Here is a 23,069-nt window from a genome sequence, read left to right as displayed (position 1 = left end):
GCAGTAGAAAAATAAAATATTCATACTTATAAACAATTAATGTACTGAAGGTACAGAGTTAAATCTAAAACCACAATTAGAATACAATTATTACAGCTAAAACTACAGCCAATACCTCATTCCCATTAATTACAGGAAAGACAAATCCAGACACTATTGTTTGGACAGTAAATGCTTCTTTAGGTTTGTTTTGTGTGTTGCAGGGAGGAGCTCCCCTGAGGTCAGTGGTGGGGGGAGGTCATTCCATTCTTTTATTGCGGTGACTATGAAGAAATTTCCATAGTGTGTCGTTCTGTGTGTGGGGATCGTGAATTGTGTCTTTTGACGAAGGTTAATTTGTTTTCCCTTCTTCTTGTACGGGGCAATTTGATCATATTTAGGTTCGTTATTGTTCAGGATCCTGTACAATAACGACAAAGCCAAAAATGTTCTCCTATTTTTAACGTTTAACCAATTAAGTTCCTGCAAGTACGGTGAAATATGTTCTCTTCTTTTGACATTAAGTATAAATCTCATGCAAAGGCAAAACAAGATTGAAGAACACAGTGTTAGAAAAGAGAAGAAAATGTGGAGAAAAGGGCACAGAGAGAAAAATCAAAAATGAAAAGAGGAAGAGAAACTGAGAAGAGTAAATAGAAATTGAAGTACAAAGATGACGGGGAACAAAGGGAATAGAATTCAAGTACAAGGTAACCAAAAAAGATCTTGCCATTTTTGACGTCCCATTAATCATGCGCTCACAGAGAGGAAACGAAATGACGCACGTGCCTGCCAAGCGATCGAGAGTTAGTCTGACCACCGACTGTCAGTAATACAGGCACGTTGCGCACACACAGCAGTCATAGCTCGTCCAGTGTCGAAGAGAAATGGAGGTATCGAAGCAGCTTGTTCGCGTGTGTTTTGTGTATGACTTTAAAGTGGGCCTGTCAGCTTCCGCATCAAGTCGCTGCATTTGCCAGGCATAGAGTGGGTACTCTATGACACTCCGAAGCGTACCACACATTGGTTGTCACCACGTGACCCTGTTCCTCCCACCTCAAGACCACCTCTGCACCCACGAAAGGTTATGCTCTCTGTATGGTGGAATTGTTGGCAGGTGGTGCATTACGAGCTCCTTCCACCTGGTCAGACCATCACTGCTGACCGCTACTCTCAGCAGTTGCAAAGGGTGCACCGTGCATTGCGGCAGAAGGAGCCGGCATTGGTGAATCGCAAGGGTGTGCTGTTCCTGCACGACAATGCCAAGCCACATGTGGCAAAGAGGACCCGGGAGGCCCTTCAGCAACTTGGCTCGGAGACACTGTGCCATCTACCATATTCACTGGACCTTGCACCAACAGATTACTACCTGTTTCATTCCCTCGACAACCACCTCCGTGGGAGATCCTTCGCAAATGAAGGAGACCTGCGGAACGCACTCACGGACTTCTTTGCATTCAAGCCCGCCGAGTTTTTTCACCAGGGTATTGTGCAGCTGCAGGAACGTTGGCAAAAGGTGTTGGATGCTGATGGAGATTATTTCGAAACCTCGTCCACTGTATTGCTCTTTGTTTATCACTGCTCTAGAATGCAATAACTTTTTTGGTTACCTTATAATACAAAACGAAGACAGAAAGAATTGTTCAGGCAGAATGAACACACAGCATCAACGTTGTTGTTGAATATAAAAGGTTACCAACTTCAAACGGTTGTACAGTTATGAGTTGTACCGATCGCTTGCTTGATTGAATTAGCTTATTTCACGTCGCTTTTCTGCCTCTTTTGGCTAATCACGACAATGATTGATTTGCTTTATTTTACTTCGCGTTTTGTGCCACTTTTGGCTAATTTGCGAACATGGGGATGAGTGATGACAGGATGAAATTGATGAATGGACACACAAATATCCATGCACAGGCCGGGATTCGAACCCGGGGTCCCTGGCGTCGTAGCGTTCTAACCCCACTGACTTTCAATGGAGTCGTTACAAGCCAACCGTGTCCGTGACCGTACTGAAATCAGAGGTATTTCTCTTTCTCTCTCTCTCTCTCGCTCTTTCTCTCTCTTTCTTTCTCTCTCTCTTTCTCTCGCTCTCTCTTTCTCTTTATCTCGCTCTCTCTCTCACTCACTCTCTCTCTCACTCACTCTCTCTCTCACTCACTCTCTCTTTCTCTCTTTTTCTCTCTCTCTCACTCTCTCTCTTTCACTTTCTTTTTCTCTCTCTCTCTCTCTCTTTCTCTCTCTCGCTCACTCTCTTTCTCTCTCTCGCTCACTCTCTCTCTCTCTCTCTCTCTCTCTCTCTCTCTCTCTCGCTCACTCTCTCTCTCTCTCTCTCTCGTTCACTCAAATTTCTAAGAACGCCTTTGCAGTGTGTCCGATATTTTCGTAGCGCTTGGCAACCCTGCAGGAGATAACCGACTTCCTCTCCAGCGAGGAGGAATAACGCACCCATTGGAGCAGCTGTCATCGTTCGTCAACGGGCGATGAGTCGTAAAGCTGGTTCCATTCGAACAAGAGATTTTTTTCAGTTTTTCCTCTTTCCTCTGATGCATATTTTCACGAATATCTCTGTCGGAGGCGGCGTCGGACACAAACAGTAGCTTGTTTTTCTCCTCTCTCGCTGTGATGGACGGTTTTGCCTTTGCTGTCGCTTACTTATCCACGGGTCACCGAATGCGATATTGAGTTGAGATTTCGTGTGGATGAAATATTCCATTCGGGGATATTTTTAGATATGGCTATTCTTTGTTTTTGTCACTCGTCCTTTTCTCTTTTACTCTTTATCTATCTCCAACTTATATTCCCACCCTGTTCCTCTCCCTTCCTTTTCTTACTTTCTCTCAATCTATTTCCTACCTTGGTAACATTATACTGTAGTATAGGGGTAACGGATTTCTTCAAATTTACAGGAGAAAGTACTTACGGAAATCGTTTTCTGTAGCGTTGTGGAAGTTCGTGAATGTAGCTTTGATCCATTTTAATGCGAATACGTGTTGTTTTCTGCGAATATCTCTGTCCGATACGCTGTTTCTGTTGCCGCCATTTGCTTTCTGCACGTGAGCACAATGCTCCATGTGTTAGATGACGTAAACCCCGTAGTCAGTGTTTCAAATTCGCCGTGTTTGCACTAGAACATGACGTGTCGAGTATTTTTTTATTTTTTATTTTTTTTAACTATGCTTGGCTAACGTAACTTAACCTAACCTAACCTAACCTTACGGAAAATGGTCTTTGGGCTAAGGTGAATGGTTTGTGGGGCTAACGTCAATGGTTTGCGACGTATTAGTATAATTTCAAATCCGGGCACGAATGTAGGAATTTTTCGGTGAACGAGGTTGCAACACTGTATAAATCGACAAAACACTCGCGCAACGCCCGAATCTTACGTCTTCATAGAGGTAACACTTCACTCCCGCTTCAGGATGTTATACGCGGAAAGATTTATCTCCTTGAGGAGGGAGATTTATTCCGAAGGACGGATAAAAGTCATTCTGGCGGGCGCTTAGGAAGCGAGTCTTCTCCCGAGGTTGATGATTGCGAGGAGGAGTAAACGAAACTCCAGCCGTCGCTCGAGAGCCTGTCAAATACCTCACGCATACAAGTGGTTGGGGTATTGACTTTCACGGCCGAGGAACCGTAAACGCGAGTTGTAAACACTGCCAGTCGGGTAACGTGGGCGATATCCAGTGTTGCCAACCCTAGCGTAATGAAGCTAAACATAGAACAATTTCAGCATCGTTGGCACTGTCTCAGTTATCTCTGGAGCAAGGCTGCGCATAGCGTCAGAGAAGCGAGGGAAATCTATTGGCCAGAGCAAAGCAGTGCATGCTGCTTGAAGGCTGGTAACTGCAGTCGCTTCCCCATCCACGCAATCCCGTTCCTCTCACGTGTTCATTAGGTGGAGCAATCTCGCGTCACTACTTGCGCAGAGACGTGCTTTCATTCGCTTGCTCCAGAGGTAACCGAGACAGGATATAAACGCACGGCCATGAAATGAGGCGGGTGGCAGAAGTTCGCGCTGTTGCCACGTCGTAGCGCAACCCCGTGTGTTCCGAGGTTTAAGAGAATGAAAGATGTCGTTGTGGAGTTGGTCTATGCATTCCACGTGATATAAACTGGCAGTATTTGCTCCAAAGGTCAGGGATGACACAGAAGTGCCCCGGAGAGAGAGATAGGTCGGTCTGACGCTCGAACTAGGCAACGCAGCCCGGTCGACGTTGTCACACATTGCGCGGGAACCAGCGACTTTTGTCGCGCTCTCGCTTTGCTTTTCCCACATGTGGCACCAGCGCAATTCTGCCCAGCACCGTGTGTTTGCATATAGGGAAAAATCTAGCATAATTTCCAAGCTTGCTTCTCTGGGAGGAGGAATTCACTTCATAACATGATAATTTGAGAAATTAGAAATGAAATTATATCCAAAATATTATTGGGCCCAATCATACCCTCATCTTTTCATTATTCTCCCCAGTTTACCTTGCGAGGAACATTTCATGGAAAGAAATCAGTAGAAAGTTGTGTACCTCTTTGTAATCGGCGAAACTTCCTGTAGTTCAATGTTGAACTCATCTCGCAAAGTAGATGCATAACTTGAAATTGCAATTATCCGAATAATAAATTAGTTACTAATAATCAATAATAATAAAAATTCATTATTAGCATTATATAGACCTTAGCACAATTTTTCAGCATATACCATAATTTTCCAGATTGAACAGTGTTTTTTCTTATCGGGAGGTTGACAACCCTGGTTTCGCTCTTTTTATTATTTGGGCGAGAAAGAGGTGGTGTGGGACCGGATGTTTCGTAATTGAATGCTGAGGCAGTCGGAGGGTTTTATCGCCGACACACAAGAATTGGTTACGGCTCCTCTTCCGTGGCTGACTTTCGTCAAACGCAAGTCCATTCTAGATCGAAATACAGTATACTCCTTTTAATTCGAACTTTGACAGTTCGAATTATTCGTAAATTCGAAAAGAAGTTTGCTCCATTTAAACTACTATTGATTTATGATCAGAAAGGCTAATCGGGACTGGACCTACAGTTTAAAGTGGAATCCGAACCTCTGCGCAAAATGCATCCACTGGGAAAGATTCCTATTGAAGCAAATGTTATAAATTCATATGTAACAGATGGCGCAAAAGTCATCATCCTATTTGAACTGACCTTTATTTTGACATCTTTTTGTTTATATCAGTAGTGTTTTGTCAGTTAAATAGAAGATACTCACGAAATTTATTGTGTGCGAAAATGAATAAATATACCCCACATACAGCCCGCGAAACATTAGCTCTTTTGCGTGACACTTTTCCGGGCAGAGTAATATCCCGTTCTGGTGATTTGCCGTGGCCGGCCAGGTCCCCCGATTTGCCGCTCCAGATTTCTTTCCTTTGGGGATATTTGAAGTCATTGGTTTATGTGAATAAGCCAGAGACGTTACAGCAACTAAAGGACAATATTCAGCATGAAATTGAAAACGTTTCCCCGCAGATTCTTTCCAACACCATGGAAAACGCAATAAAAAGAGCCCAAATTTGGATCAATTCGAATGGTGGTCATTTATTGGATTTTATCTTTAAAAATTGAGGACATAAAACTTACAAGTATCAATAAAAGTTTAACACAAAACAAACTACTTTGTTTAATTTAAAACCCAAGCTATAGGCTAAGAAAAAAAGGTGATGACTTTTGCACCACCTTGTAATTCGAATTTTCGAACTATTTATTTCGATAATACGAAGGCAGCTATCCAGAGACAGCTTTAGGGAAGACTGATTGGATGGGAAATGTTGGGTGCGTCAGCACTGAGGCAATTTTGCACACATCATACACTACACACAGAGAACTAAATGCATCATATCGATTGATGCACTAAAGTGTGTTTTATGGCTTCTTCAAAGAATCTGATTGACATTTGATGCATTTGGGTGCATTTTTTGTATGTCGTGAAAGAAACACCGAAGTGAGGATTGATTACAGACGAGATGTACTTCAATGCATCAGTTGATGTTCCTTGATGCACTTTCCTGCATCTTTCTGGATGATGCACTTAAACGTTTGGTTGAGCTACGAAGTTTATGTAGCTCAGACGAATCGTTTAAGTGCATCATCGAAAAAGATGCATTCTGGTGCATTACAATGCATCAAAACGCATCAACTGATGCATTGAAGTGCATCTCGACTGTAATAACTCCTCACTTGAATCAAATGATACACTTTGGTGTTTCAGGACATAAAAAAAATGCATCCAAATGCTTCAAATGTGAATCTGATTCTTTGAAGAAGCCATAAAACACACTTAGTGCATCAATCGATGCATTCTGGAGCATCAATCGATATGATGCATTTAGTTCTCTGTGTGTACGGCGTCTAGCCCCTTATCTAAATTAAAACACTTGGCTCTGAGGTCTAAAATCTCTTTACTAGTTAAAAGCTGAGACTGTAAAGGAGCTCGTGAGTGACACATGACAATACACGGCTCTACAGACGATCATACTGGTAGTAGACTCTGACGCTAGATCCTTGTTAGCCTGCGACATTGCAGTTATAGCCTGACAAGTTAAGTCCCGATATGCGCAGATCGCTGCGGAGCACTTCCTATTACGTCATCCTCCCCACCACTCTTCTACGTACTGGTCTGGCCTTGAGAGTACGAGTGGTGCCAACTCAGAAAAATTAAGCTAAAACAAATATGACAAACTATTTTTACTGTGTAGATTGACGATGCGGGCTCATATCAGTTTATCAGTGGTTCATTTGATTTAATCCGGTCTTTGAAAATGCGTGCGGTGCGTGGATCATAAACTGTAGTGTTACGCACGCGCGTTAAGGATTATAACGAAGAGAAACTTCTGGACGAATGACTTCATTTTCTGAATGCGACAGCGAGCAGTGGCCTGATATTTTTTAAAAGCTGAGTGGTGTGGGGGTTCTTTTGTTTATCGTACAACAATCACTACGAGAAGGCAATCTGATAACACGCTTGCCTGTGTTATTTTCTAAAGCATTGAAATGTTCTTGCTCTTTACTCTTGGCTGCATATTTATGAAATGCAAAAATCAAATCATGCCGGGTCCAACGAAATCCACAATCTGCTCTGGAAAGCCCCTTAGGGGACAGGCCAGAGAAATTCTTTACAATGTTGCAACATATTTGCGAAATCAGAAGGAGTTACATAAACTTAAGTATAATGTTGTTGAGTCCATAAGCGCCGCCACGACAGTATCTAAATGGATTGTTTCTCAAGTTTTAAAAGAAGTGGATTGGATCGATTTGGTGTTTTAAGTCCACTTTATGCACAGTAAGGCTAATCGGGACTGGACTTACAGTGGGATCCGAACCACTTGTGCCTCCACCGGGAATCGAACCCGGCATCCCTTGATTACAAGGCGACGACGCTGCCACTGCGCCATCGGAGAGTTCAAGTTTTAAAAGAAGGAAAAGAGTCATTGGCGAAAGGTGAGCTGAAGTTCTGTACTCGGACAGGTAGAAAACACCATAGGAAAAATTGAATACAAATTTCGTTGAAAATCCTCAGACCATTCCGCTCCCTCCAGGTTGCAACACTGCGAACCAACGTCGCTGTGGAGAATGGAGTGGGGAATTGTGGTGTGAGCTTGCGCAACAGTTATTTGCAGCTTCTTGATTTCTTTAACTTGTCAAGTTATACCGGTGTGAACTCGGTGCAAGTGGTGCTAACTTTTGTGCGACTTTAGAAAGGTTCTTCCCTGTCGCCGCTGTTTCGACGACTGAACTGGTCCGGTGGATCAACGTGCTTCTTTCTTAAGTGATAACTAGGCCTCGTATTTTTAGGTTCTAAAACGTATGCTTCAAGGTTCCTAAAATAGGCTCTAAAGACACTAAAATAGGCTCTAAAACCCCTAAAATCGGTTCTAAAAATCCTAAAATAGGTCCTAAAGAAAGCGAGACTCCTGTATCCTGAAATACGCTCTATCTTCCATAACGTTATGTGTGTTGCCTAACCCTACGGCGATGGCAGAACTTACCATTGGACATTTGCTACTAAAATCCACTCTTCACAGTATAGTGAGGCAACAATCTTTTTTCATGTTATCCACAGTCAAACTCCGCAATTTTGTCTGCGAAGATCATCTTATATGCTGAAAATAATCTTTCAACAAAAAACATAGTCAGTGGTGCAAACTTCAATGCTGAAATGTTAGTTTGCAAGGCGTGAATGCCACAAAGCACCGAATGGATTCTACAGATAACACTGGCACCAGACATTTAGCTTTGTTTAGAGCTTTAAAAAATCACCTTCAATATTCTCGTGACGAAACAAAGTAGATGCCTCTGTGTGACATAAAAATCCTCTAAAACCTTTAAAAATACATAAAACCTAAAAAAATGATTGATTTAGGTACATAAACCTCAAATAGGTTCTAACAAGCAAAATAGTTTTTCCTAGGTACTATAAGACTTCATCAGTCGTTGCGTTTTTTAACGAAACGCTGACATAACTTATCGCAAAGCCACTGTACTCACTACGCCATGAAGGACACAAAGAGATGTGAAAGTAGGACCACATATCCAATATCTTAGCCATTTTTTGAGTTGACGTGATAGTCACCACGCTCACGGCCAGGATACTCAATAATAAAGAGCAGCATCCTGAAAGAACGCAACACGCGAGGCATACGTGTACAGAGAGGTTGCAGACGTTTAAGGGGCAACAGATCCAATGGTGCTGTTGTCCTTCTCTAGCAGGAAAAGATGAATCGAAATGGATAATGGCATATGTCATGGTCCTGCGAGGCTTCCAAATGGGTTGAGGAGATCACACAGGTCGGGCTGTCCACAAAGAGACATTGTGGTTTGTGTACCAGCCGCCGCTCGATTCAGTTATTGGCCCGCGACGCTTCAAGGGAATAAACCCATTCAATAACGGAAGTATCGGTCGGGAGACAGCGCCGCTTAACCGAAAAAAAAAGCAACATCATCTTTTTATCTTTGCCACTGCAACAATGCTTCGCCATGACCGTAACTGAAACAAGAGTTACAAGCTAAAGCCGTGACTTGGCGAGAGTAAGGGGGGCACTTGCCACCCTCCTACAGTTTCAGGTTACTAAATATAAAAGTCAAGGATAATTTTGTTAACCTCCTGGGACCTGAAGAGTAAGTATTGAAGAGTATTTTTCATGATTTCGCAAATGTAAGTTATTTTGAAAAATAGTCCAGGCCGCTATTTTTAAGGGATGTAAAACCTATCGATTCTGGCCCCGGAAGTCAAGTCCTAAGTTTGACTCTGCCACCAAAGTCTCAAATTTTATTCTACCAGCTCCAAAGTTCCAAGTTTGAATTCATGCAGCCCCAAAAGTAAAGCCTCAAGTTTGATTTTGTTCCAAAAGTTAAGTCCCAAGTTTTATTCTGCCCCCACAGTTAAGTCTCAAGTTTCATTCTGTCCCTCAAAGTTAAGTCTCAAGTTTGATTGTAACTCCAAATTAAGTCTCAAGTTTCATTCTGCCACCCACCGTTAAGTCTCAAGTTTGATTGTAACTCCAAATTAAGTCTCAAGTTTCATTCTGCCCTCAAAGTTAAGTCTCAAGATTGATTGTAACTGCAAAATTAAGTCTCAAGTTTCATTCTGCCCCCCAAAGTTAAGTCTCAAGTTTCATTGTAACTGCAAAATTAAGTCTCAAGTTTCATTCTGCCACCACAGTTAAGTCTCAAGTTTCATTCTGCCCTCAAAGTTAAGTCTCAAGATTGATTGTAACTGCAAAATTGTCTCAAGTTTCATTCTGCCCCCCAAAGTTAAGTCTCAAGTTTCATTGTAACTGCAAAATTAAGTCTCAAGTTTCATTCTGCCACCACAGTTAAGTCTCAAGTTTCATTCTGCCCTCAAAGTTAAGTCTCAAGATTGATTGTAACTGCAAAATTGTCTCAAGTTTCATTCTGCCCCCCAAAGTTAAGTCTCAAGTTTCATTGTAACTGCAAAATTAAGTCTCAAGTTTCATTCTGCCACCACAGTTAAGTCTCAAGTTTCATTCTGCCCTCAAAGTTAAGTCTCAAGTTTGATTGTAACTCCAAAATTAAGTCTCAAGTTTCATTCTGCCACCACAGTTAAGTCTCAAGTTTCATTCTGTCCCTCAAAGTTAAGTCTCAAGTTTGATTGTAACTCCAAAATTAAGTCTCAAGTTTCATTCTGCCACCACAGTTAAGTCTCAAGTTTCATTCTGCCCTCAAAGTTAAGTCTCAAGATTGATTGTAACTGCAAAATTGTCTCAAGTTTCATTCTGCCACCACAGTTAAGTCTCAAGTTTCATTCTGTCCCTCAAAGTTAAGTCTCAAGTTTGATTTTAACTCCAAAATTAAGTCTCAAGTTTCATTCTGCCACCACAGTTAAGTCTCAAGTTTCATTCTGTCCCTCAAAGTTAAGTCTCAAGTTTGATTGTAACTCCAAATTAAGTCTCAAGTTTCATTCTGCCACCCACCGTTAAGTCTCAAGTTTGATTGTAACTCCAAATTAAGTCTCAAGTTTCATTCTGCCACCCACCGTTAAGTCTCAAGTTTGATTGTAACTCCAAATTAAGTCTCAAGTTTCATTCTGCCCTCAAAGTTAAGTCTCAAGATTGATTGTAACTGCAAAATTGTCTCAAGTTTCATTCTGCCCCCCAAAGTTAAGTCTCAAGTTTCATTGTAACTGCAAAATTAAGTCTCAAGTTTCATTCTGCCACCACAGTTAAGTCTCAAGTTTCATTCTGCCCTCAAAGTTAAGTCTCAAGTTTGATTGTAACTCCAAAATTAAGTCTCAAGTTTCATTCTGCCACCACAGTTAAGTCTCAAGTTTCATTCTGTCCCTCAAAGTTAAGTCTCAAGTTTGATTGTAACTCCAAAATTAAGTCTCAAGTTTCATTCTGCCACCACAGTTGTCTCAAGTTTCATTCTGCCCTCAAAGTTAAGTCTCAAGATTGATTGTAACTGCAAAATTGTCTCAAGTTTCATTCTGCCCCCCAAAGTTAAGTCTCAAGTTTCATTGTAACTGCAAAATTAAGTCTCAAGTTTTATTCTGCCCCCACAGTTAAGTCTCAAGTTTCATTCTGTCCCTCAAAGTTAAGTCTCAAGTTTGATTGTAACTCCAAATTAAGTCTCAAGTTTCATTCTGCCACCCACCGTTAAGTCTCAAGTTTGATTGTAACTCCAAATTAAGTCTCAAGTTTCATTCTGCCACCCACCGTTAAGTCTCAAGTTTGATTGTAACTCCAAATTAAGTCTCAAGTTTCATTCTGCCCTCAAAGTTAAGTCTCAAGATTGATTGTAACTGCAAAATTGTCTCAAGTTTCATTCTGCCCCCCAAAGTTAAGTCTCAAGTTTCATTGTAACTGCAAAATTAAGTCTCAAGTTTCATTCTGCCACCACAGTTAAGTCTCAAGTTTCATTCTGTCCCTCAAAGTTAAGTCTCAAGTTTGATTGTAACTCCAAAATTAAGTCTCAAGTTTCATTCTGCCCCCAAAGTTAAGTCTCAAGTTTCATTCTGCCCCCCCCCCACAGTTAAGTCTCAAGTTGCATTCTGTCCCTTAAAGTTAAGTCTCAAGTTTGATTGTAACTGCAAAGTTAAGTCTCAAGTTTGATTGTAACTGCAAAGTTAAGTCTCAAGTTTGATTCTAACTGCAAAGTTGAGTCTCAAATTGCATTCTGCCCCCCAAGTTAAGTCTCAAGTTTTATTGTGACTGCAAAGTTAAGTCTCAAGTTTAATTCTACCCCCCCCCCCCCAAGTTAAGTTCCAAGTCGCTAGTTCGATTTTGAAGTTTCAAAAGTTAGATCTCAAGTTACGCCAATGTTCCATGCGTAGTGTACGTTCCAAACCAATGATGATTTCAGGAGGTTTCCCTGGAGGTTGGGGCGGGGCTGGAACCTCCCCGGAAATAGAAAAGTCACCTCCGTAAATTTTAAAATAGGCTGTCAAAACATTCTGGCAATAGCTAAGAAATATGGCTCTTTTCACTCATTTTAATTTAACGTAAGTAAGGCCGCGCATTACGGTAGAGAAGGGAAGAAAGCGAGTGGGCGGAGAGCGAAGCAGTACACACTGATGCAAAGGGGTGGTAGCTGCAGTCGCTTCTTTCTCTTACACACAATCCCGTTCGTTCTCTCGCGTTTATTGGTCGATTCGTGTCGAGTACTACTTGAACGAGTTTAAATATAATCAGTTTTGATAACTGCTCACGAAACGCACGGCCTTGTTAAAATAAGAAGGTGGGCAGAATTGCACTGGTGCCACATATGTGAAAAGCAAAGTTCTGGTTCCCGCGCGCTGTGTGGCAACGTCAACCGGGCTGCGTTGCCTAGTTCGAGCGTGAGGCCGACCTCTCTCCGGGGCACTTTTGTGTCATCCCTTACCTTTCAAGCAAATACTGTCAGTTTGTACCACATGGATTACAAAGACCAACTCTACAACGAGATCTTTCATTCTCTTACACTTACGAGGCTGTGCTCCGACGTGGCAACTTCATGCCCGTGCGATTGACAATATACAATAAAATTCCATTTCATTGAAACTCAACAATGGACACGTGCAGAGCGGCAAGACTGGTGTAGGCTAGTGTCTGCCGAGACGGCGATTTAGGGGGTGCGATTCTGAAAATCAGGAAAACATGAAATACGCATGCAACCTTTCAAAACTGGGGGAGACAGGTGCCAAAACGGGGGTGGGGGGGCAATGACAATTTGCTTTCCCTTGGTAGATAAGGATTAGTATAGTGCGGTGGCAAAAATAGCAAAAATGGGGGGCAACTGCATTCCTATTCGCCGTCACTGATTAACATAAATTACTGACTGAAATTAAAATATATGTATAACTTTCGATTGACATTCATTTTCCAGGGATGCTGCCCCCCCGTCCTCCCCATGGACGTCCATGATGATATATATTAAGTCTTCTACTACAAGAAAGTGGTCATACAGTGTAATCATTCAGATACACGTTGCAGTCTTATGGAACTATGTAGTGAAATACAAAATCATCCTGCGCTTAAGAACACAATTTTTGAACCTTTTCAATGTAACCAATGAAGGAACCGTCTGCCACAAGACAAAACGCGAAGAGCACAGCAACTGCGTCATATTTAAAATCTCTTGAGCCGCACTATTTATTTATTTAAAGAAATGACACTACAGGCAAATGCCCACTTAGAGTGTCTTCTATTATAACTAAAGCCCGGATTTCTATGTAATTACATATTTTTTCCTTTATGTGTACAAGCGTGGAATTAAAATATATTGACGAATTACGTCAGTAGAGATGTCACAGTGAAGTTTTATATTACATATTTTTACATATTTTACTAAATGTTACATATTCCTAAGATATGAAATATTTTTTACATAAAACAGTCCTTAAGAGGAAAATCCAATGAACTTTTGGCTTACTAGTTAAAAAAGTATCTTCTCACTTCCCCTCCCCATTTCCAGGTCTAAAAAAATATAGTAACTTAAAAGTGCGATTTGCCTTCGTTGTACGTACATAGCAGTTCGTTGATTCGCCGCATCGTAACAATTACATCAAGATTCGACAGTGTTTCAGTTTCCAGTTTGTAACATGGAGCGGCAAGCAACACACAGCGAACGAAGAGAACCAACAATGGAAGGCGGCAAGTACAACAGCGGCGGCGACAAATCTTGAATGAAGTATTGTTAACTCACCCGTAGAATTTCGTATATATATTTCGTCGCCTTTTCATTTTAACCATTGGAGTTTTAAGAAGAGCTTGCCCCAGTATTTAAACAGTGTTTTAGCTGTAGAAAGCTGGAATGGCTGCGCCTACCTCCTCGTTATCTCAAAAGTTGCGATCTTGGATAGCAGTCGATGATGCATTTACTACGGATGGTAAAGTTATTTTTTGTCGAGTGTGCGATAAAAAAAGTTGGGTGCACTATGAAGTCTCAATTAGATCAACATGTTCGCACTTCATTTCATGTGAAAAACAAACAACTACGGAGTGAAAAGAAGGAAGTTTTCCTAACCCAGATGCAAGAGGATTCTTCAGTCAGTGTGTTTTACAAGGAAATGTGCGAAGCAATGATTGCAGCAAACATCCCTTGGTATAAAATTCAAGTACCGAAGTTCCGGGATTTTCTGGAAAAATATTGTGGCCGTAAACTTCCTGACGAGTCAACCCTTCGAAAGCGATATCTTCCACATTCCTACAAAGAAACTTTAGAATCAATTAGGGCAGAAGTAGGCAGTTCCTATGTGTGGATTTCCATCGACGAAACAACTGATGCTTTGGGACGGTATGTAAGTAATTTCATTGTTGGAACGCTAATTGCTGATTCTCCATCTACATCACATCTCATTGCATGCAAAGTTCTAGAACGTACCAATCATTCCACCATAGCACGATTTGTGAATGACAGTCTTAAATTGTTGTATCTGGATGGCGTACAAGAAGAGAGAGTTCTTCTCATGTTCACAGACAGTGCGTCATACATGTTAAAAGCTGCTACGGCACTTAAAGTGTTTTATCCTAACTTGATCCACTTTACTTGCTTGGCACATGCTCTCCAACGCATTGCTGAGGAGGTGAGAGGCAATTTCCCGGAAGTCAATCAACTTATTTCTTCCACGAAAAAGGTGTTTCTGAAGGCACCACAACGATGCAAGTTTACAAGGAACAATTGCCAGGTGTACCACTTCCTCCGGAACCTATTCTTACTAGATGGGCACTTGGATCCGGGCAAGTAAGTTTTACAACGAACATTTTGAAGAAGTGAAATCTGTGCTTGACTCATTTTCGGCGGACTCAGCTGTATCGGTACGCACTGCTCAAAATCTCTTCAAGGACACCAAACTTGCTTGCGATATGGCATACATAAACAGCAATTTTGGTTGGATTGATACAAGCATAAAAAAACTTGAAACTGTTGGGCTTCCTCTCCTGGAAGCCATGGATATATATGAGGATGCAAGAAAGAAACTGTCTGCTATTGGAGGAGATGTGGGAGAGAAAGCTCGAAGAAAATTTGACGCAGTGACTGAAAGAAACCCAGGTTACGTCAGCTTATTTACAGTGAGCCGCATTCTCAATGGTGAAACAGTTAACCCTCCCAGTGATGTTTCTCCTTACCACATTCACCTCCTGAAGTACGCTCCGGTTACTTCTTGTGACGTGGAGAGAAGTTTCTCTGCGTACAAGAACATATTATCTGATCGGCGACAAACATTTACTTCTGAACATTTGGAAATGTACCTGGTAACATATTGTAAGTTAAATAATTAAATACAGTGCCTGCCCCAAGATCAAAGGTAACCTGTATTTTTGTAAGTGCTTTTTGAGTGAAAAATTTGGGCAACGAAAATTTACTACTGAACATTTTGAATGGTACCTGGTGACATTGTATATTAAATATTGAATATATTCAAATTGTGGTTAATATTTTTGCTCTATAAGAACATAAAAAATACTTAATGTAAGCATTGTAATATTGTAACTTCAATTTTTTGAAGTCTTTTTGAAATAAACATATCCCTTTGTGAGGAAAAAAATGTAACAAAAATAGGAAGTAATGTTTGGAATAAATATTTATAGTACATATTTCATTATGAATTTACATATTTTTTACATATTTCAGACATTTTTATTACATATTTATGTACATATTTTAGGGGTTGATATTACATAAAAATCCGGGCTTTAATTATAACACTGTTTGGTACACAAAATATGCAATCAGAATAATTCATAAGGTACAATACTATGATAATATGATAATATGTGTTACAGTAATATAAAAATTAATATAAGATTAGATATGAAAGAGAAGTATAAAGTATTAACCTGACAGTTTGGGTTAGAACTTACACATGATAACCAAGAAAATAACCAAGAAAAACATATGTACTTCACCTTACTTTTAAAAACGATGATATATAGATGTAATGATAGTAATTAGTAAATAACACCAAAAGAAATAGAAAAAATAGGATAAACTCTTTCGCCTGTACATAAAGAGGCTGAACTACTAAACAATTTTAAATCTAGTGTTGGAAGTAAGTTTCAGTTTCCCTTTTGAACCTTCGAAAATTCTGGAAGATGTCTATCTTATCATGTGTCTTTGCAATTTCGTTATATAACCTACACATTCTCCGAGTGGGTGCCGCATTGACTGACTTTGTTTGAGCTCTCGGTACTTGAAACAGCTCTTTCCGTGGTCTTACCTTATTATATGGTACATAAAAAGGGATTTCTGAGAGCAGCTGAGAGGAGTCTAATGAGTTGTTTAAAAGTTTATGTAAGAACAGTAACTGATGTATGTTTCTTTCATCGCCTAGGGATTGTACATTGAAGTATTTTTTTAGGGTATGATAAGGAGTATATTTGGGGTAAACGCCGTCTCTTTTCAGTCCTAGGAATCGAAGGAACTTGCTTTGTACATTCTCTATTCTGCTGGTTTCATTTAGGTTTTGTGGTGGCCAGACGATAGACGCGTATTCCAATTTCGACCTTACGTAGGTATTGTATAGCATTTGGAATGTTTCCCATTCTCATTATAAACCCTAGGTTTCGGTACCCAACAACGAACTGTAAGATTTCTTCGTGAACAATGGGCTTCTTCCTAACAGTTTTTGAAAAAGATGAAATGGTACGTTTACTAGACATGTTACGTGGAACAAATACATAGAACGTATTAAGAAGAAAACTACCATTCATGTTACAACTCGCATTAAATAATTTCCCTAGCACGACCTGGTGATACCTTAAAAGCAGTAAGGTATTTACAATTTTTGCTCCAGTGCAAGGAAGAACAAGAAGGCGGAAAACAAACAATGCAAAAAGAAAAAAAACATAACACACATTAAGCTATAAGCAATTATCAAAAACCACGAACAGACCACTTGAAGAAACAAAAGAAGAAGAAATTCATAAAAACAATCCTGACGAAAGAAAAACAAACTGCCGCTGATGTTTACAGAGGCTGCCGCCAGTACAGAAAAGTATCGACACCTCTTTCAGTGCTTGCCTGGTGCATACAATAATAACGGTCTTGCTTCAGTACCTATTATTCGGCACTAATATGACGACATGACATAATATTACATATTAATGTTAGTGTTTTCTGTTGAACCTAGGGGGTGCTGAAGGAGGTGCGGAAGAAAATTAAGGGGCGCGCAAGCACCCCCTCGCGCCGCCCTTGAGTGTCTGATCCGTCAGCAATTTGCTTTGGCATGATGGTGACGTGCTTGAGCAGTCTGATCGAAATTTACACTTAATTTAAGTACATATCGGAGGTAAGGAGCAATTTAAAATTATTAGTATTGCTCTTATTAGCATTATAATTTGATGCCAACGACACTCCTCCCACGGGGGAAAGTACCTCGATACAACAATGATCAAGAGAACAGGAGTAAACAATCTTTTACTTACATTACGCTGGCAATGATCACCACACTGGATGCAAAATGACTAAAAAGAACCACTCACCTGAAATAGAACAAGAAAAAACCAGTTTGAAAAAATCTTTGCTGCCAATTTCGCCATGCAATTAGTATCAATGCCTACAGAACTGGACTAAATATGATAACGTTCAAACAGACCAACCTCAGACCACAACAAAATACAAACTATATATTCAGGATGTGTTAACATATCTAGGTATAGTATTATTCAATAAATGAACACCTCTGATTTTCGCTTATAAAAATCAAACTATTGGTCATAATGTAATCAAATTTGCTACTAACATACCTTGGTGTATGAGAAGCATGGTGACGTCATTGGAGATGGCGCCACAGTCTCTCTCTAGTCCTTGCGTGTGCGTCTGGCCTATTCTGCCGTTAAATGCCAATCGTATGGACGTGTGCTTTCAGTCTGAGTTCTTGTGAAACAGCGTGTGTGTGTAGCGTTCGCACGTTCTGCAGAACGGAGTCGATAAAGGCGTGCCAGCGACAATTTATTGCACATTTTGGAGTCCGGAAACCGCCTGCAAAGTCTTAAAAATCAGTATTTAGTGACGAAACTGGAAACAACGTATGCAGGCATGCATTGATATTACTTGACCACTTCAAAGCTTCGTTGTGACGTACCCATGCTTCTCATACATCAACGTATGTTCGTAGCAAATTTAATTACATAAGCACAATAGCTTGATTTTTTTTACAAGCGAATAAGCTAAAAATATCAAGAGACAAAAATCTCATTATAAAAGTTTCGGAACTTAATGCACTTATTACATACCACCATATAAACTGTAATAAAGCAAAGACACGGGAGATTATCTCACGAAGATAATAATAAGTTCCACTTATTTCCTACAAAAACTTTACAATCAAACTGAAATAATTGCATTGCTTCAAACTTATCTTTAATATGGTAGTGAGAGACATCTATGTCTAAGGACTTGTTTCATACGAATTAGACAATTCCAAGTCTATGTTAAAACTTACGTTTACAAGTTTCAAGTTTTTTAAACCCTAATACAAGAACACAGAATCTTGTACCGGAATATATTTTGTTAAACGGAACCTAAAGAAGAAAATAATTAATATTTACATAATATCCAAATTAACATTACCCGTGCTAGAAAAATACTGAGCAGGTTTTCGATTAACTTTAGCAGTAAGACAAAATTGAAGAGTAATCCTGTTCAGTGGAAAAGAAGCTCCGACACAAAAACATAATTTTAAAGAAGTATTTTTAAGACAAACTATTTGCTTTAAAATGACATTTTTAAATACTTCTGTACTGCGATAGGCTCATACCTTATGATTGGAAGTTAAAGAAATTGACGCTAGATGTCATCGGCTGTTCGATACAAATACAAACCACAAAATCTACTAGTAAGTGGCACGAGCCCCTTCTCCACTGAGCTCTGATAATGCCAATCTTTCTTACGTGATGAAAAGAAGGTTGATATGTACATTTAGTTCATAATGAAATAGTCTATGCGGTTTGTTCATGCTATTTCACGATTCTATCTTCCATTCTATAGTCATAATTAAGGCTCGGAAGTTGACCTATAAAAAGACCTAAAAATATTAAAAAAGGACGTATAAATGTGATCCAAATTAATTAATAATTTCAGTTTTAATTAAATATTTAATGAATAAAAAAAATACAAAATTCTGGTGGTATGGAAAACACAGTGCGAAAAAAAATATGTGAATGAAATGCATCTTCTTTCAGACATTAAATGGTAAATATGCGATATAGCCCGAACGGATTTCTTCAAATTTACAGGAGAAACTACTTACTGAAATCAGTTTCTGTAGCATTGTCGAAGTTCTTCGAGGTATTTTCTTTCGCGGAAACTGAAAACTTCACCATAGAATGCTGCAGAACAAGAAATAATCACTTTTTATGTAAGGAATTTGCATTTCCTGTAAAGCGACAACATTTTGTCGTTGTTTCCATTATGTACCTGCAGATGGCGCGAGCGTCGAAAGCCACACGGTCTCACCAGTGTTTCCAAACGTGCCTTTTTTTAAACTATGCTTACCTAACCTAACCTTGCCGGAAATGGTCCGTGGGGCTATCGTGAATGATTTTTGGGGCTATCCGTCAATGGTTTGTGGGGCTATCGTGAATGGTTTTTTGGGGCTATCCGTCAATGGTTTGTGATGACATAATGAACACGAAAGTAGGTATTTTTCGGTTAAGAAGGTTGAAACACTGCATACCCACTCCAAAACGACAAAACACAAACACGACGCGCGATGATCCATGAGAAGTGCACTCCAAAGCGGAACAAGGAAGGCAAATAATGACTCGTAATATGAAAAGTTGACACTATTTTATGGAAAAAGGCATAACTTCACCTCAGAGAATCTTCCGCAATGCAGAAAAGGTAAGTATCAATGCTAAAATGAACGAAATAAATGAGTGAGAGGTGTTCGGGCTATATCGCATAATTACCCATTATATAACTTCCCCGCCCCCTCCCTCTGCGCGACACCTCCTTATCTGACTTGAGATCTTTGCAGGCAAGTGATGTCTGGTCATATATACCGTGCTGAAAGCTTCAAAACAAGAGAAAGTTGCCACTTACAGCGCGACCTTCCAGACAAGTTACGGTTAAAGGACCTTGTACCGTACCTGCTTCAGTCGTCCAAAAATGATTTTCTCTCCTTTCATGGATGGTTCAAATATATTTATTTACTTCCTTTTTTCTTTACTACAGAAAGGATGTTTAAGAGGTGATGAACTGATGATGATTCGAATTGAGAATGGGCAGTAAAAACGTAGTCGAAAGAAGGTGAAGTTGCAAAAAAAGCCGTTAAGACCTAAAAAAAGGCTAAAAAAGGAACAATAAGCCAAAAAACGCCGAAAAAGGCAAAAAAGGACAAATAAAACCCATCTTTTTCTGGCCTACAATGACCCAAAATGAACATATATTATGTTGGGCCTCGTGTTCGGACACTAGGAAAAAAAAAAGGATTTTTCCTCAACTTCCGAAGCCCTAGTCATAATAATTTCAACAATACATGAATAAACCTAAACGTTCGATATAGTATGCGTCCGTACCTTGTATGCGTCCACCTGCTCTTAAGTTTCAAAAACGAAGTAATACAGCTCATCTAGTGTGTTGACAGCAGTGATGTGCCGTAGATTATAAGTTTACGTCTACATGCGTTGTCTACACGTAATCTACGCGTAGATTACATTGGGTTGTAGTTTACATAGACTACGTAGACAATCTAAAGTGCATTAAAATTCATTTTCAAGGGTTTCATGAAAGGAAAGTGACATTTTCAACTATATTAGTTCCTAACGAAATAAATAGAATCCAGTTTAAAACAAATTTCTCTTCTCTTCTATTATCAACTATGAAAAAAGATAAATAGTATGCAAAAAGCAACAACAGATGGCAGTCGTGAGGCAAAAGTGGTCTTTTCCCCATAAAACACTAGAATATTTCCTATATTAGGTTTCTTCCTAGGTGAGAAATTGTTCGAATTTGGAAGAAAGAGTATAAAAAGTTCTTCACACACATCAGCAACTGATACGCAGTATAATTTTCTTCTCATTCCACGGCGCCCTTTGCTAAGTTATCACCTTTCGCCATGTTGTTTACATAGATTACGTAATCTAAGCGTATAAAATAGTTTACGTGTAGAATGTAGACTATCGTTGTTTACGCGTAGACGCACATCACTGTGACACACTTGCAGTTAGTAAGCAAAATTTCTTCCGAAATTTGTTGTGGAATTTGCCACCTGATGGTGAAACTTTTAACTATTTATTTCATCAACGTTCTCTTCCCCATGGTTTTCATAACCTCTATACCAAGTTTCACCGCAACTCCAGATGGCTCCGAGTACATGAATTTCCCAAGGAAAAGAAACTAAATTTGGTTATGAAAGCAATACACTGTCAACACTGATAAAGAGACATTCGTTGGAGGAGAAAAAAAAATCCGTAAGTTATAAACAGAATATATTGGTCCAAGCACGTCTCTTTTTACGACCGGTACATTATAATTCATGGTCTCCGTCCGCGGTTTCTTAACGCCTTTTCCCCTCTCCTCCATCGGCCATTTCTAGCAACTCGCATCCATATTTATTTCATTACGTAACAGGTAAAGAGCTATCGCCCCCAGGAGCTATCGATTGTCTCGAAACGACCAGAATCTTACGTAAGTTCTCCTAATGGCCTCGGCTAGCAACAAGTATCTGCAACAGCAAGGAAAATCTCCTTCGCTTGTCAATCTGCGGTTTCATGCTGTTCCAAAGGCCAAGATGGCGACGAAACAGTTCTTGGGTAGTAATTGCGAGAGGCTGACGTCATCGTACGCCATCGTGGTTTTTTGACATTCTGAGAGAAGAGCTTCGGTTGCATTTGCTTCTTGGAACGGGTAGCTGAAAGCAGCTACTCTGTAGAGAAGTCTTTTCCTTCTCTATCTCTGTCTCCATTTACCATTATCTACTTCCTTTCCTTCTTTCTTTTTCCTCTTATCTTTCTTCAATCTCTATCTCCATCTGCAATTTTATGACTCGTTTATCTCTTTTCCTTGTGTCCCTCTCTACATTTACAATTTCTCTCTTCCTTCTCTCTCCATCCCCAATTTCCTACTTCCTTCTATCTCCTTTCATTTTCTCTGCCTCTTTCTCTATATATATCTTCCATTTCTACCTTATTTCATATCTCACCCTGTCTCTCCCCACCTCCCACTTTCTATGTACTTTTATCTATCTTCCATCTCTGTCCAAATACAATTCTCCACTTCCCTTTATCTCTTCTCCTTCTCTCTCTCTCTCTCGCTTTGTCCCCATTTCTCATATTTTATCTCTCTTCCTCTCTTTATTTCCATTTTCATTCTTTATAGCCGGGCCCTGTGGCCGAGTGGCAGTCTGCCTGCAGATCGTGCAGGTATCAGTTCGTACCGAGCTCCGCTCTTCGCGTGAGAAGGCTTAGTGATCGAACTGTCCGAGTTAGCTAGGGCCGTATACGGTTTGCTAGTGTTGTGTTAGTTCTATTTCCTTTGGAGTGCAAGCGAGGTTTTGACTACAATTACCGTGAGCCAGTGAAGATACGATGAAATAGTTCACGATAATACACAAAGAGAAAACACCTTGAAATTTGTTTTCCGTGAGGTCAAAACGCGACCTACGTCATTGGATTTTCATCGATGGTTTCATGATGTCTACCAAGTGCCTACGAACCAAGTGCTCAGTTTTGAAATAGATTACTTTCGTAAGTGTTTGTACGTGAAATTTGCGACAAAAGTGGTAGGAGAAAGGTTACTAAATGATTTTGGTGCTGAGGTAATCTACAGTGACGTAGATGGTGATCATAAAGTTGAAGTAGAATGGGCCCACCAGCGGCATGTAATCGTCAGAATCCATGTAGTCCCAATTGAATTAAGTGCAGAAGTGATAAGTCGTGTCATGAGGTCTTATGGGGAAGTGTTAAAAATTGAAGACGAGACATACTCTGTAGATCACATTTACCCTACTCGAACTGGACGTGTCTTGATTAAAATGATACTACGTAAACCCATACCCTCATATGTAACAATGAATGGAGACTCTTATTGGGTAACATACCCTGGGCAGGTGCGTACGTGCCTCGCGTGTTCGGGGGAGGATCATGTAGTTGCTCAGTGCCCTAAGCGTCGATCCTCAGGGAACCAGCCCC

General features: G+C 40.1%; 1 protein-coding gene across 7 annotated transcripts in view; it reads right to left on the bottom strand.

Annotated features, from left to right (window-relative positions):
• Positions 1-23,069, bottom strand: part of Stacl (SH3 and cysteine-rich domain-containing protein) — a 908,463-nt gene that overhangs the window by 623,498 nt on the left and 261,896 nt on the right. The window lies entirely within an intron of this gene.

Source organism: Lepisma saccharinum, chromosome 26 (assembly GCF_977018435.1).
Source record: "Lepisma saccharinum chromosome 26, izLepSacc3.1, whole genome shotgun sequence".
In the NCBI taxonomy this organism is placed as follows: Eukaryota; Metazoa; Arthropoda; class Insecta; order Zygentoma; family Lepismatidae; genus Lepisma; species Lepisma saccharinum.
This window is presented reverse-complemented; position numbering and strand designations above follow the sequence as displayed.